The sequence below is a fragment of the Pinus tabuliformis genome, chromosome 2_2, assembly GCF_031772625.1.
Source record: "Pinus tabuliformis cultivar Carrire ecotype Pingquan chromosome 2_2, CPIR1, whole genome shotgun sequence".
In the NCBI taxonomy this organism is placed as follows: domain Eukaryota; kingdom Viridiplantae; phylum Streptophyta; class Pinopsida; order Pinales; family Pinaceae; genus Pinus; species Pinus tabuliformis.
In genome coordinates, this window is record NC_142300.1 from 971,480,442 (window position 1) to 971,491,425 (window position 10,984).

Genomic DNA, 10,984 nt, shown 5'->3' on the forward strand with positions numbered 1-10,984 from the left:
TGTACGTGCTCCAGAAGTTGAGGCGCTATTTGTTGGGTGGACACTTTAAGATGTATACGGACTATTCCATATTGAAATACCTAGTCAGCAAGCCAGTGTTGGGGGGAAAGATATGTAGGTGGTTGCTGTTGTTCCAGGAGTATGATTTGTAAGTTATTGTGAAACGAGGACATTTGAATGTTTGACCAGATCATTTTTCGTGCATCGAAACGGGAGAGGAACCTACTAATTTGGAGGAGGGACTACTTGACACGCAACTCTATGTAGTGTGCATCATAGACATTCACTTTGAAGATATTATACACTTCCTGATGACAGGGACAACTCCGGAAGGATATAAAAGCCAACAAAAGAAGGAACTGGTGGTGTGAGCGGTAGACTTTTCTGTCATTGCATGGTACCTGTACAAAATGGGGTCAGAATATTGTGACGGTATGTGCCATAGTTTGAATGAAACAACATCCTCACTGAGGCTCATACGAAGCCACAGGAAGTAATTATACAGGAAAGGCAACAACAAAGAATATGCTATGCGCTGGGCTATGGTGGCCAAACTTGCATAAGGATTCAAAAGCATATTGTAGGGTACACAATGCTTTCCAAAGGATAGGCAGACCCTCGCGTAGGGATGAGCTGCAGCTGAATCTGGAGGTATCACTACAGCCCTTCGAGAAGTGGGAAATTGACTTTGTAGGACCAATTTAGCTGCTAGGAAAGAATACGAGTGAATGGTACATCATCACCGTGACTGAATATTTAACCATATGGGTAGAGGCGTAGCGTGTGAAATATTGTATGAGCATGATATCTACAAAATTTATCTTTGATTACATAGTGACAAGGTTTGGTTGTCCAAAAATTCTAATGAGTGATCGCATACACACTTTCTCAATGAGACGATCAACGCGATGACGAAGGCGTTTCAGGTGTACCATAAGAAGAGCACACCCTATCATTTGCAGGCTAATGGGATGGTGGAAGTGTTTAATAAAGTATTGGAGAGTGCACTCATGAAGGTTTGCAATGCTCAAAGAAATGACTGGGATGTGTGCATACCCTCGATGCTATGGGCTTATAGAATGACTTGCAAGAAGTTGACTGGACAAACATCGTTCAAATTGGTTTATGGTGTGGAAGCTTCTATGCCGATGAGGTACATTGTACCTAGTCTGTGCATAGCCTAGCACAAAAATCCCTGGCACAATCAGCACATCAATAGGTTCAAAATGAGTGCAAAAGGGCCTGGCATGATCGACACATCAAACTGCGCACCTTCAAGGTAAATGATATGGTCTTTTTATATGACAACAAGTTTGATAAATTTGTAGGGAAATTTAGGATGGATTGGCTCATGCCCTATGTCATACGGAAGATTATCGATGGTGGAGAAGTTTAATTGGTAAAATTAAATGGAGAATCATTCCCACGATAGGTGAATGGCATGTTTTGGGAAGTTTTAGAGTCTTTGGATAAACAACTAAACCCATAGAATAGTGCTAGGTCTAGAAAAATGGTGCAAAGAATTCTCTACTTTTTCTATAACCAATAGATTACATAAGACAGTAAAGAAGCCTACCTGAAGCTTTTTCTTACTCCTTATCTCCCTTGACCAATTATGTCACTCCTTTCCATACTTAATCCACTTGAAAAGTACCTGCACATAGATAGAAGAAAAAAACCGATCAAATTATATGATAATGATCTATTGATTAAATATAAAATGGAATCAAGTGCATAATACACATATGAACGCATCAATAAACAATACAAACATATGGAAGAAGCTTTGAACACTTTATTAGTAAAAGGAAGAGTTACAACCCAATTTGCTTGATTCAGTGTCACTCCTCCAGTTCAATCCAATCCTCTCCTCATAACAAGCAAGACATTTTGACATCATTACAATACTTGAAACCAACTCAAGTCTCGTACTAACAACATCTCCCTATAATTCAATGATTTACAGCCCTTGATCACTTAGATGAGTGGTCTTTTTATAGGTGAATGAAGGAACTTATGCCATAAATGGTGACAATGAATGCCCTCCCAAACTTGGGATTTAGTTCCATGGAGGAAGGGATAAAGGGATTGATGTTCCTTAACTTCCTTTCTCATCCAATTTCGAGCCCAAAGGGGTGGATAGCCTTAGAAAACTTCTAGAGGCATCCTATGGATGATAATATTCCAAACCTGAATGCATATTTCAATCAAATTCACCCAGCGTAGGCCAAAGAGGGCTCAAGTGCATTGCAATGCACCCTGTAAGTGTACTAGGTTGTACTATAATGCACCTTGATAAAGGCCTACCTGCACTAATCTTCTTAGAGGCTGTTTTTGGATGATTTCAGTCATGGAATCTGTTTGGAAGGAGTCATTCTGATGGTTGACTTCATTAGGGCATGTAACAACTAAATTAGGGTTTGATGGGCCCTAATAGTACTAATCTATAAGTCGGGATTGATGTGCCCAAATGGATCTGTAATAGTTTCCCCCTAAACCATGAAGTCGTAAATATGTATGTCGAGTGAAATACTTTACTATGTGGAGAGGAGGTTTCGAAGTGGAAGGTGATCTACATCAATTACAATACATATATCATGATAATTTGATTTTTTTCTCATGAACTTGCTGAGTGAAGGCACACCCATGCTCAACTTATAAACTTTCATTACATGTACAAATATAGTCATCTACAGATATAGACCCATGAATGGATGACCATGAATGTAAGGCCATTGTACATTTGATTTAGTAATCCTGAAAATATCGCAGCCCGGATGGATGAAACTACATCGGGGTATTCAATCTTGTTCAATCATTTTCTCAAGTACAAGTCTAACCATGTGAATAGATGATCTAAAGTCGAACATGGGAAGACATTGTCTGATTACCAGCCAATGATGTAAGCCATTAACATACACGAGTGGAATCATTGATAATGATAATGACCCTCAAGGTATTGTAGTATATTTTGCATGGTGTGAATAAATGATTTGATGTCAAACACCATACAAAGTCTTTCAGTCGAAGGCCAGTGATGTCAACCTATCACTGGAAGCGAGAAACCTGCCATTGATGTATGCATGCCTCAAGGTACTGAAGGGGTGTTTCTAAGTAAACTTATTGGATAATATGCTAATGTCGACAAGAAGCAACTCATCGCAGGAGGGCCTTGATGTATCCCACATCAATGACACGAAAGAAGGTAAATTATTTTGGGGATGGAAAAATTGACTAATGATAAAAGGTTCAGGAATGGCAGTCATGAAAATGAAGGTTTACGGTATTGCAAAGGTTGAAGTTTGAACTGAATGACTTCTCTTGAACATGCTGACGACACTAAAATGAATTGGTAGCATTGACCCAAAACAAAGTAATGGATGGTATGATAGACCAACGGTGTGATAACCATCAAGCTGAATGACCTAACCCATATAGTCATGGTGATGAGGTGAAAGTGTCATGTTCAAGAGCGGCTTGCTACCGTAAAGTGTTCTCCCCTTTTTCCCATTTTCCCTAGTCACTGCTGACGAGTACCTCTTTATTCTTATCAAGCTTGAGGAGAATAACATATGTTTGTTGTATAATTCCACCCTTCGGGTGAATCCATTGCTATTTGATGCTTTAACGAGTCTAGCAAAGGTGAATCTTCGTCTTGTCTAGATGGACAAGTTTGTCACTATTTGATGTTTTTAACAAGTTTAACGACTAAGATAACTTGGTCCTTTTCATGTTTAGAGAGTTTGGAAAGGGACGAAAAGGAAACTCCAAAAGTTCTTTTTCGTAGATTTGTCTCTCAAGTCCGAAAAATTATAAAAGAATATGAGAGAGAACCTATTGACCATGTTCGATCAATGTATTCCTTTTTCGTAGTTAATTTATCTCAGCCCAAAAATGGTTAAACTTATACTGAGTAGATATCAATTCCAGTGCATTAACAAATTGGAAATTACAAGCGTTTGCCAATATTTTCATGTTTAGAGAGTCTGAAAAGAGATTAAAAAGGACTCCAAGGGGGTTCCTTTTTCGTTTTTAACAAAGCTCAAAAAAAGAGATAAAAGTTTTATTTCTGGTAAAAGATGTTCAATTTACATTTGAGCACATCAAATTCTGCATGTCAGTTGTCAAACCTACTCAAAACACCATCAAAATAGATTAAAAATAATTGTTTCATGGATAAAATGAATAAAAACTAATGTTTACTCGATTAATGTGCAAGAAATAAACATAAAAACAAGTTTTACCATTCATTTTTACCATTTCACCTTTACTCTTTGATTTTGGTGCTTTGGAGCAGTTTTTACCTCAAAGTTCACCAGGGTATTATGGAAGATTCGATGGACCATTCCTCGTACCATCCAGACCAGGTAGGAACTATCTCTGTTCTCTTTCATTTCATATCATTCATTTTTAGTTTCAGGCAAAAATTTTGAGCTTTTGGGGACCCTGGGGTTTCAATTTTCAAACCTGGGATCATCGCACCCTTTCATTATCGAAAGGTGCACTACAGTGCGCTCACCTAGAGGGCTGCCTATATTGCAGTGCACTATCCCTAAGGGTGGGCATAAAACCCAATTTCATTTAATTGTTTTCACCCAAAAATTCTTCTGTTTTTTGCAAGAAATGGATGCTAATTTTCCTTATGGTTGTATTTTCATGTATTCATCGGATCAAAATGATGATTACATGAAGAGAACGAGAGAAAAAAGAACATGATATGATTTTCCTAAATAACCAGGGCATGGTTAAGGCATTCCAGTTGTTCACCCAGGAGACAGTGATTGGATAGATATTATATAAGTGATGACAATGGTATCACTGAACAGTGGATCACAACATAACACAAAACAAAACAAAGAAAGGAGCATATGCATCAATGCTTTGACGTACACAACAACCGAATTGATTCCATGTTAACATGTGAAGAAGAAGTAGTTAGCATCCAAATAATTGAGCACACCCATATGGACTAAATTCTCCCTCCCCACTAATATATATATATATATATATATATATATATATATATATATATATATATATATATATATATATATATATATATATATATATATATATATATATATATATATATATCATTGAATTGCCTCCATCTATTCAATATTTTCTTCATTGCCTCGTCTATCCCATCTTTTCTTTCACCTTTCGCATTAAATTATATCTATTAACATCCTTACACCTGTACAAGACATAGCCACAAAAATTATATATTTTGTTTCAGACACTCACTCACTCACTTCTCTAAATTTGATATGGCCTCTAATTAACCCCTTTATCCTTGTCAATCCATTCCATACTCTAATGCCATGGCCTCCATGTCAATCCTCTAATCGCCTCCTTCCATGTCAAGTCATTTGGCCCAAACACCAAAATCTGAATGAACACACACACACACACATGTTTGTACTCTACTCATAAGTACGCAGAATGATTGATTGATTGATGAATGCACCCAGTATGTCACTTCTCTTTAGATTCTGCACTTACTTACCATTGTCAACAATAAATTCGTTGCATATGTCATTGGTCATTACTTGTATCTCACAGTTTTCACTTTTCAACATTTTTGAATTCAATGCACACCACTGTTGTGCTCTAAGCATCGAGTCAAAGTATCGTAAAATAACCAGAGATTGTGATATACACAAAATTCTATCTCTTAAAAAAGGGATACCCTCATGTGACATGTCGTGTATGGTATGGTCAATAAGTTAGCCATGCAACAAAGATCATAGTATCAGTGATTCTAGTGAAGAGAAAGCGACTGCTAAACCTACCACATTTTTCTCAACAAAAAATGAGGTGACAAATAGTAAATGGACAGTAAATGTATAGGGTTGTATAGGTTTAAGCGTAGTGTAACTAAGCGGAGGAGTTTCTTGGAAAGTTATGGAAATTTTGGTTATATTTAGACAAAATCGGGCAAGGATTTTTGTAAATCCAACTTATAGTTGTTAAACTTCAAAATTTTAGATGTCCTAGACGTATTTGATGGCGCTGAATCTGTTTCCACCATCAAAAACATGATTCAAACAATCTCTACTAGATTTTTTGAAATTTTTTTGCCCAGATTCCGGCTACTTTTGGCCATCCAGGTATTTCCTCCACCTAGTTAGATGACTCCATAGGTTTATAGTTGGCATGGTTTTGTATATGTTTATAGTTGGATTACTGGTCTATCAAAATTTAAGGCTGGAGATATATAGCTCCCTGCATTTACGGTTCATTAGCAAGTCAGTTATTAGCCCTAAATCTATTTCACCATAAAAACATAATTACCCAATATAAACACTTTTATTTTAAAAAACCATAGTATAAACAGACTAATAAAAATCCAGATAAAATTTTGATAAAAATCTTATAAATATTTCTGTAAATCTATGTTATAACTGTTATATTTCAAGTTTTTAGGTTCCCTAAATATTTTTGATGGTACTGAATCCATTTCCAGTATAAAAAAACATAATTCAAACACAACTACTGCAAAATTTTCCCATATTCCAACTAATTTTAATCACCTCGGTATCCTTCTTCTTAAAAAAAAAAATGCTGGCACTAAACTAACTCCACCCAATCCTTATATTACATTACATGTGAGTGTGATTTAACATTGTTGCTCACAATCCAACCATCCAATGGGTCGCAACCTAGAATCCTTGCATGCCCTCATGTTCCCATACCCAGCACAAGGTCACATAAGTACCATCATGCACTTAGCAAAGAAACTTGCTTGCAAAGGTGTTATAGTCATGTTCGTTAACATGCACCACAGGCACCAGCAGATCACTAATGGTATCAACACAGATCGAAGGGACAAGAGATGAATTGATGTTTGGGAAATCTTGCTAGGAAATTTTTTTGCGTTCTTCAGGGTCGGCTACCACCACAAAACAAAGAGCCCAACAAATTGTTGTCTTTATATAAGATAATGTGAATGGTAAGTGAAATAACAGCCTCAATATAGGCACAAGAGAGTAGTAGCTTACAAGGTTGTAGACTTAGGGTGCACTATAAGAGTCAATTTTGCAGGTGTTAAATAATATTGTCTTCAACTGATATGGTTTTGTCTTAATTGTTAATTGTCTTAAATGGGTTTCATTTAAATTGTCATCATTTTAAATGACCATTGTCTTAAATATAAAGTTTTTTCTTAAAATATTTTTGTCTCAAACTGTTTTTGTCTTAGATATAAAGGTTTGTCTTAAAATATTTTTGTCTTAAATATAAATTTTGTCTTCAAATTGTTTTGTCTAAATTTGTTTGTCTTAAATATAAAATTTTGTCTTAAAATAAGTTTGTCTCAAATTGTTTTTGTCTTAAATATAAAGTTTTGTCCTAAAATATTTTTGTCTAAAACTGTTTTTGTCTTAAAATTTATATTTAAGACAATTCAATTAATATTAAATTTTAATGTAAAATAATTAAATAAAAAGTTACTTTTTAAGACAAAAAAATTCTTTTGTCTTAAGAAAATGTCTTAAAAGTATCGTTTGTGTAGTAGTGTGTTGTAGCGACTACAACCACCCTCCAAAATTTTGGCCTGCACCCAATTTCAGAGCCTCCCTTGAGAGTTTCACTTGATGACTGCACACACTCGGGATCACTCCGTGAGCTCGTGTGAGTCTTCGTACCCACCTTGCTTGATCATTTCACCCAACTTCTTGCATGTTGATGTCAAAGTCATGCTTGCGACCATGTTCTGGTTATACTCAAACTCTTCACTTCATGTATACTTACTGTGTTCGCTATGAAAACATATGTCGCACTCACACACGAAGTCACATTCACTGTCGCGCAATTGTCCTCACGGTCTGCCACTGATCAATCTCAAGTGTCACACTTATTGCTTACACCATCGGTCAATCATGTTGAGTATGTGTGTCAGGATGGTTTGATTTGTCTCATCATCAAGTCATGTAAGTATGTGTTTGCAAGATCACATATGCATTTTTCACTCATTCACACACATAGTCACTTTGTTGGAGTTCTAACGACTGGATTCCCCTCTAACAATCTGACCATCACCCCACCATCAACTTGATCGACTATCACCTAGAACAACACAAAAGCACCAAGAAAGCCATTTCAAGTTGCGTTGTCTGCAAGAAAATCAATCAACCTTCATGCTGGTCAACTAGAGTGTTTGACCCAGCAGCCACCCCAAGAATAACAACCCTAAAAAAATGCACAGAGGTTAAAAACCTTGCCCACTTCACCGATTGAGAAAATTGTGTAGATAGGATAGATAGACACCCAATTCCTATCCCTGTATCCCTCAAAAAATTACACAGGTTTTCCATCCAACTCTCCTGACAGTTGACATGCTACTCACCTAGAAAATTGTGTAGTTTTTCCAGCTAGCTCTCGCGATAGTCGACTGGCTACTCACCCCGTTATAGACATATTTGGGCACATCAACCCAAAACTTATATATCAATGTATTAGGGATCATGAACCCATAAAAGAGTTGTTTCATACCCTAAAGGAACATAGTCATCTAAATACATCATTCCCCAAGTGTTCGATCTGAGAAACCATCCAGAAACTACCTAAATCGAACCATATTGATTTCTCCACTAGCAAAGTGCGATGCATACTGAGTGGTACACTACCATGGTGTGATGCATACTATTTAGGCCTTCTATAGGGTGCGATGGGGGAGGATGAAAAAATTTTCGGGACATTTATCGGTTGGTTGTTCATGAAATCTTCCAAAACTTTCTCCTATGCCACTTGCCTCTCTGAATTCGCCTAAGGATGAATAAGGGATCTAAGAAATCTCCAATCCCTTCTCTTATGGAACCAATTGTAACAAGTGGAATGAAACTAATCAAATCCCATGGATGAATCACACCCTTGCACACATCTATAAATGGATCCCTCATCTAAGAGATATGGAGGCGGGAATATTGTGAATTGCAAGGAAGTGCTGATAGTTTGTAATTGAGGAAAGAGCATTGTATTGTTGGAGTGATCTTGTTATTTCATGAGCTGAATAAGGATTGAAGCTGGCAGGATGATGTTGGATCAGACAACTGGGTTGTAATTCTCCCTTCTATTAATAAAGTTCTTCAAGTTTTCTTCCATATGATTGTGCAATTGTGAATGCTATCATTTGTTCATTATATATCTAATTCTATAATTTTTATGTTGTAATAGATCACGATGCTTTGACGGTTCTTTGTTGCTATACTTGTGCAGGTACTCTCCAAGCATGTTAAGTACAGGGAGGAGTACAGGCTTTTGTCAAAGGGGAGAGAGATCAAGCAAGGGATTAAGCGAAAGTTCCAGGTTAGTTCCATTATCTTTCTCTTATCTGTTACACATAGAAGAAATCATTGAATTGCTTTAAACAATAGTTTCTAGTGGAGTTGCCAATTTGTTTCTGGGTCAAGCTCTTGTTGTTTCTAGTCAAAATGCAAATGACAATTCTCTTTCCTTGGAGATTAATGCTGTGTCATTTGACAAAGGAAAAAATCAAAAGCAACAAGGGGGCAAGAAGAAACGAAAAAATAATAAGAAAAAACAAGAGAATTCCACTCGTGAAAAACCATATGAGAACCCTACTGCGGAAAAGAAAACTCCTCGTTATCCATGTTTGATATGTAAGGGGGAGCATTTTATGAGAGATTGTCCACATCAAGCTGAGGTTTCAAAAATTTTGAAGGCTTCGAATACCTCAGCGGTGTTTACTGATCCGTTTCCAAACTTAGAAACTAATTTGGTTGCTATCGATAATGCTTCCACATCCCAAGTGCTTATGCTATCTATCACAAACAAGAAAAATGATGTTTCGATATTGATAAGGAATAAATATTATGGGAATCCATCATCATCGAACAGCCAGGCTACAGATCAACCTAGTAGTTTGACAATGACTTTGCTTGAAGTAGTCCCACCCATTATTCCTGAATTAACTATAAAGCTGCCAGATGGAGTCGTACATAAATCAACATTTAATCATTGTGCTTGAGATGCTCAGAATTATAATATAGTGGAGGATTTGGCTCAATCGCCATCCGCTATGTCGACACTTGAGGTATTGCAGAATTGTCCCTCCCAAAAGCAGGCTTTGTTATCAGCAATAGGTGGGATCAATCCAACGGATTCCAGTCTTGTGGCCTTTAATCATAAAGGATATACACCTCAGTTACAAGCCCAACTCACTTTCCTTATATAGGTAAAAGCCCTCAATAAAAATGCTCATCGAACCATCATTGATGAGGGGGCATCTACCTGTATTATGTCAATGAGTTGCTGGAAAACTCTTGGTTCACCACCCTTGTCATGATCACCAACAACATTAAAAGCGTTCCATGGAAGAACGTACACTCCATATGGGATTTTAAGTAACTTGTAAGTTGAGCTAGGGGAAAAGATAGTAGAAATTGAAGTCGAGGTCTTTGATGGAAACCTTGATTACAATATTTTACTAGGAAGGCCCTAGATTTACGCTATGGATACTGTTGTGTCTACATATTTTAGAAAGATTTAATTTCCCTTCCAAGGTGGAATTACAATCGTTGACAAGCTAGCCTTTTTTGATAAAAGTTCGCAAGCTACTGGAAGCATTCCATTGATCCATGGAAGTTCATAATCGCTTCAAAATGTTGGAGTAGGTCTCCTAAAAGACCCTTCCTTAATGGGTACTTTTTCCCTCCCGCCTCCATCTGGTTTTGTGGAAGTGGCCACAGTGGAAACCTCTGAAATGATCTCTTCTACATCATCTGAGTTTAAGAAGAGTTCTAACCATTTTGATAGTGAGGATCATCACGAGAAGTTGCCACTAAGCCCCATCAAATCTTTGTAGCAGTCAATTTTTTGGGCTTGGGTGGCAAACCTGAATCAACACTCGATGAGTGTTTGGGTAGATAGGTCTTTAGAATATGGTTCCTCTTCTGATCCTTGGTCTCACATACATACTACAGACGAAGGAATCATCCAATCAATGATGATAGGAGAGACA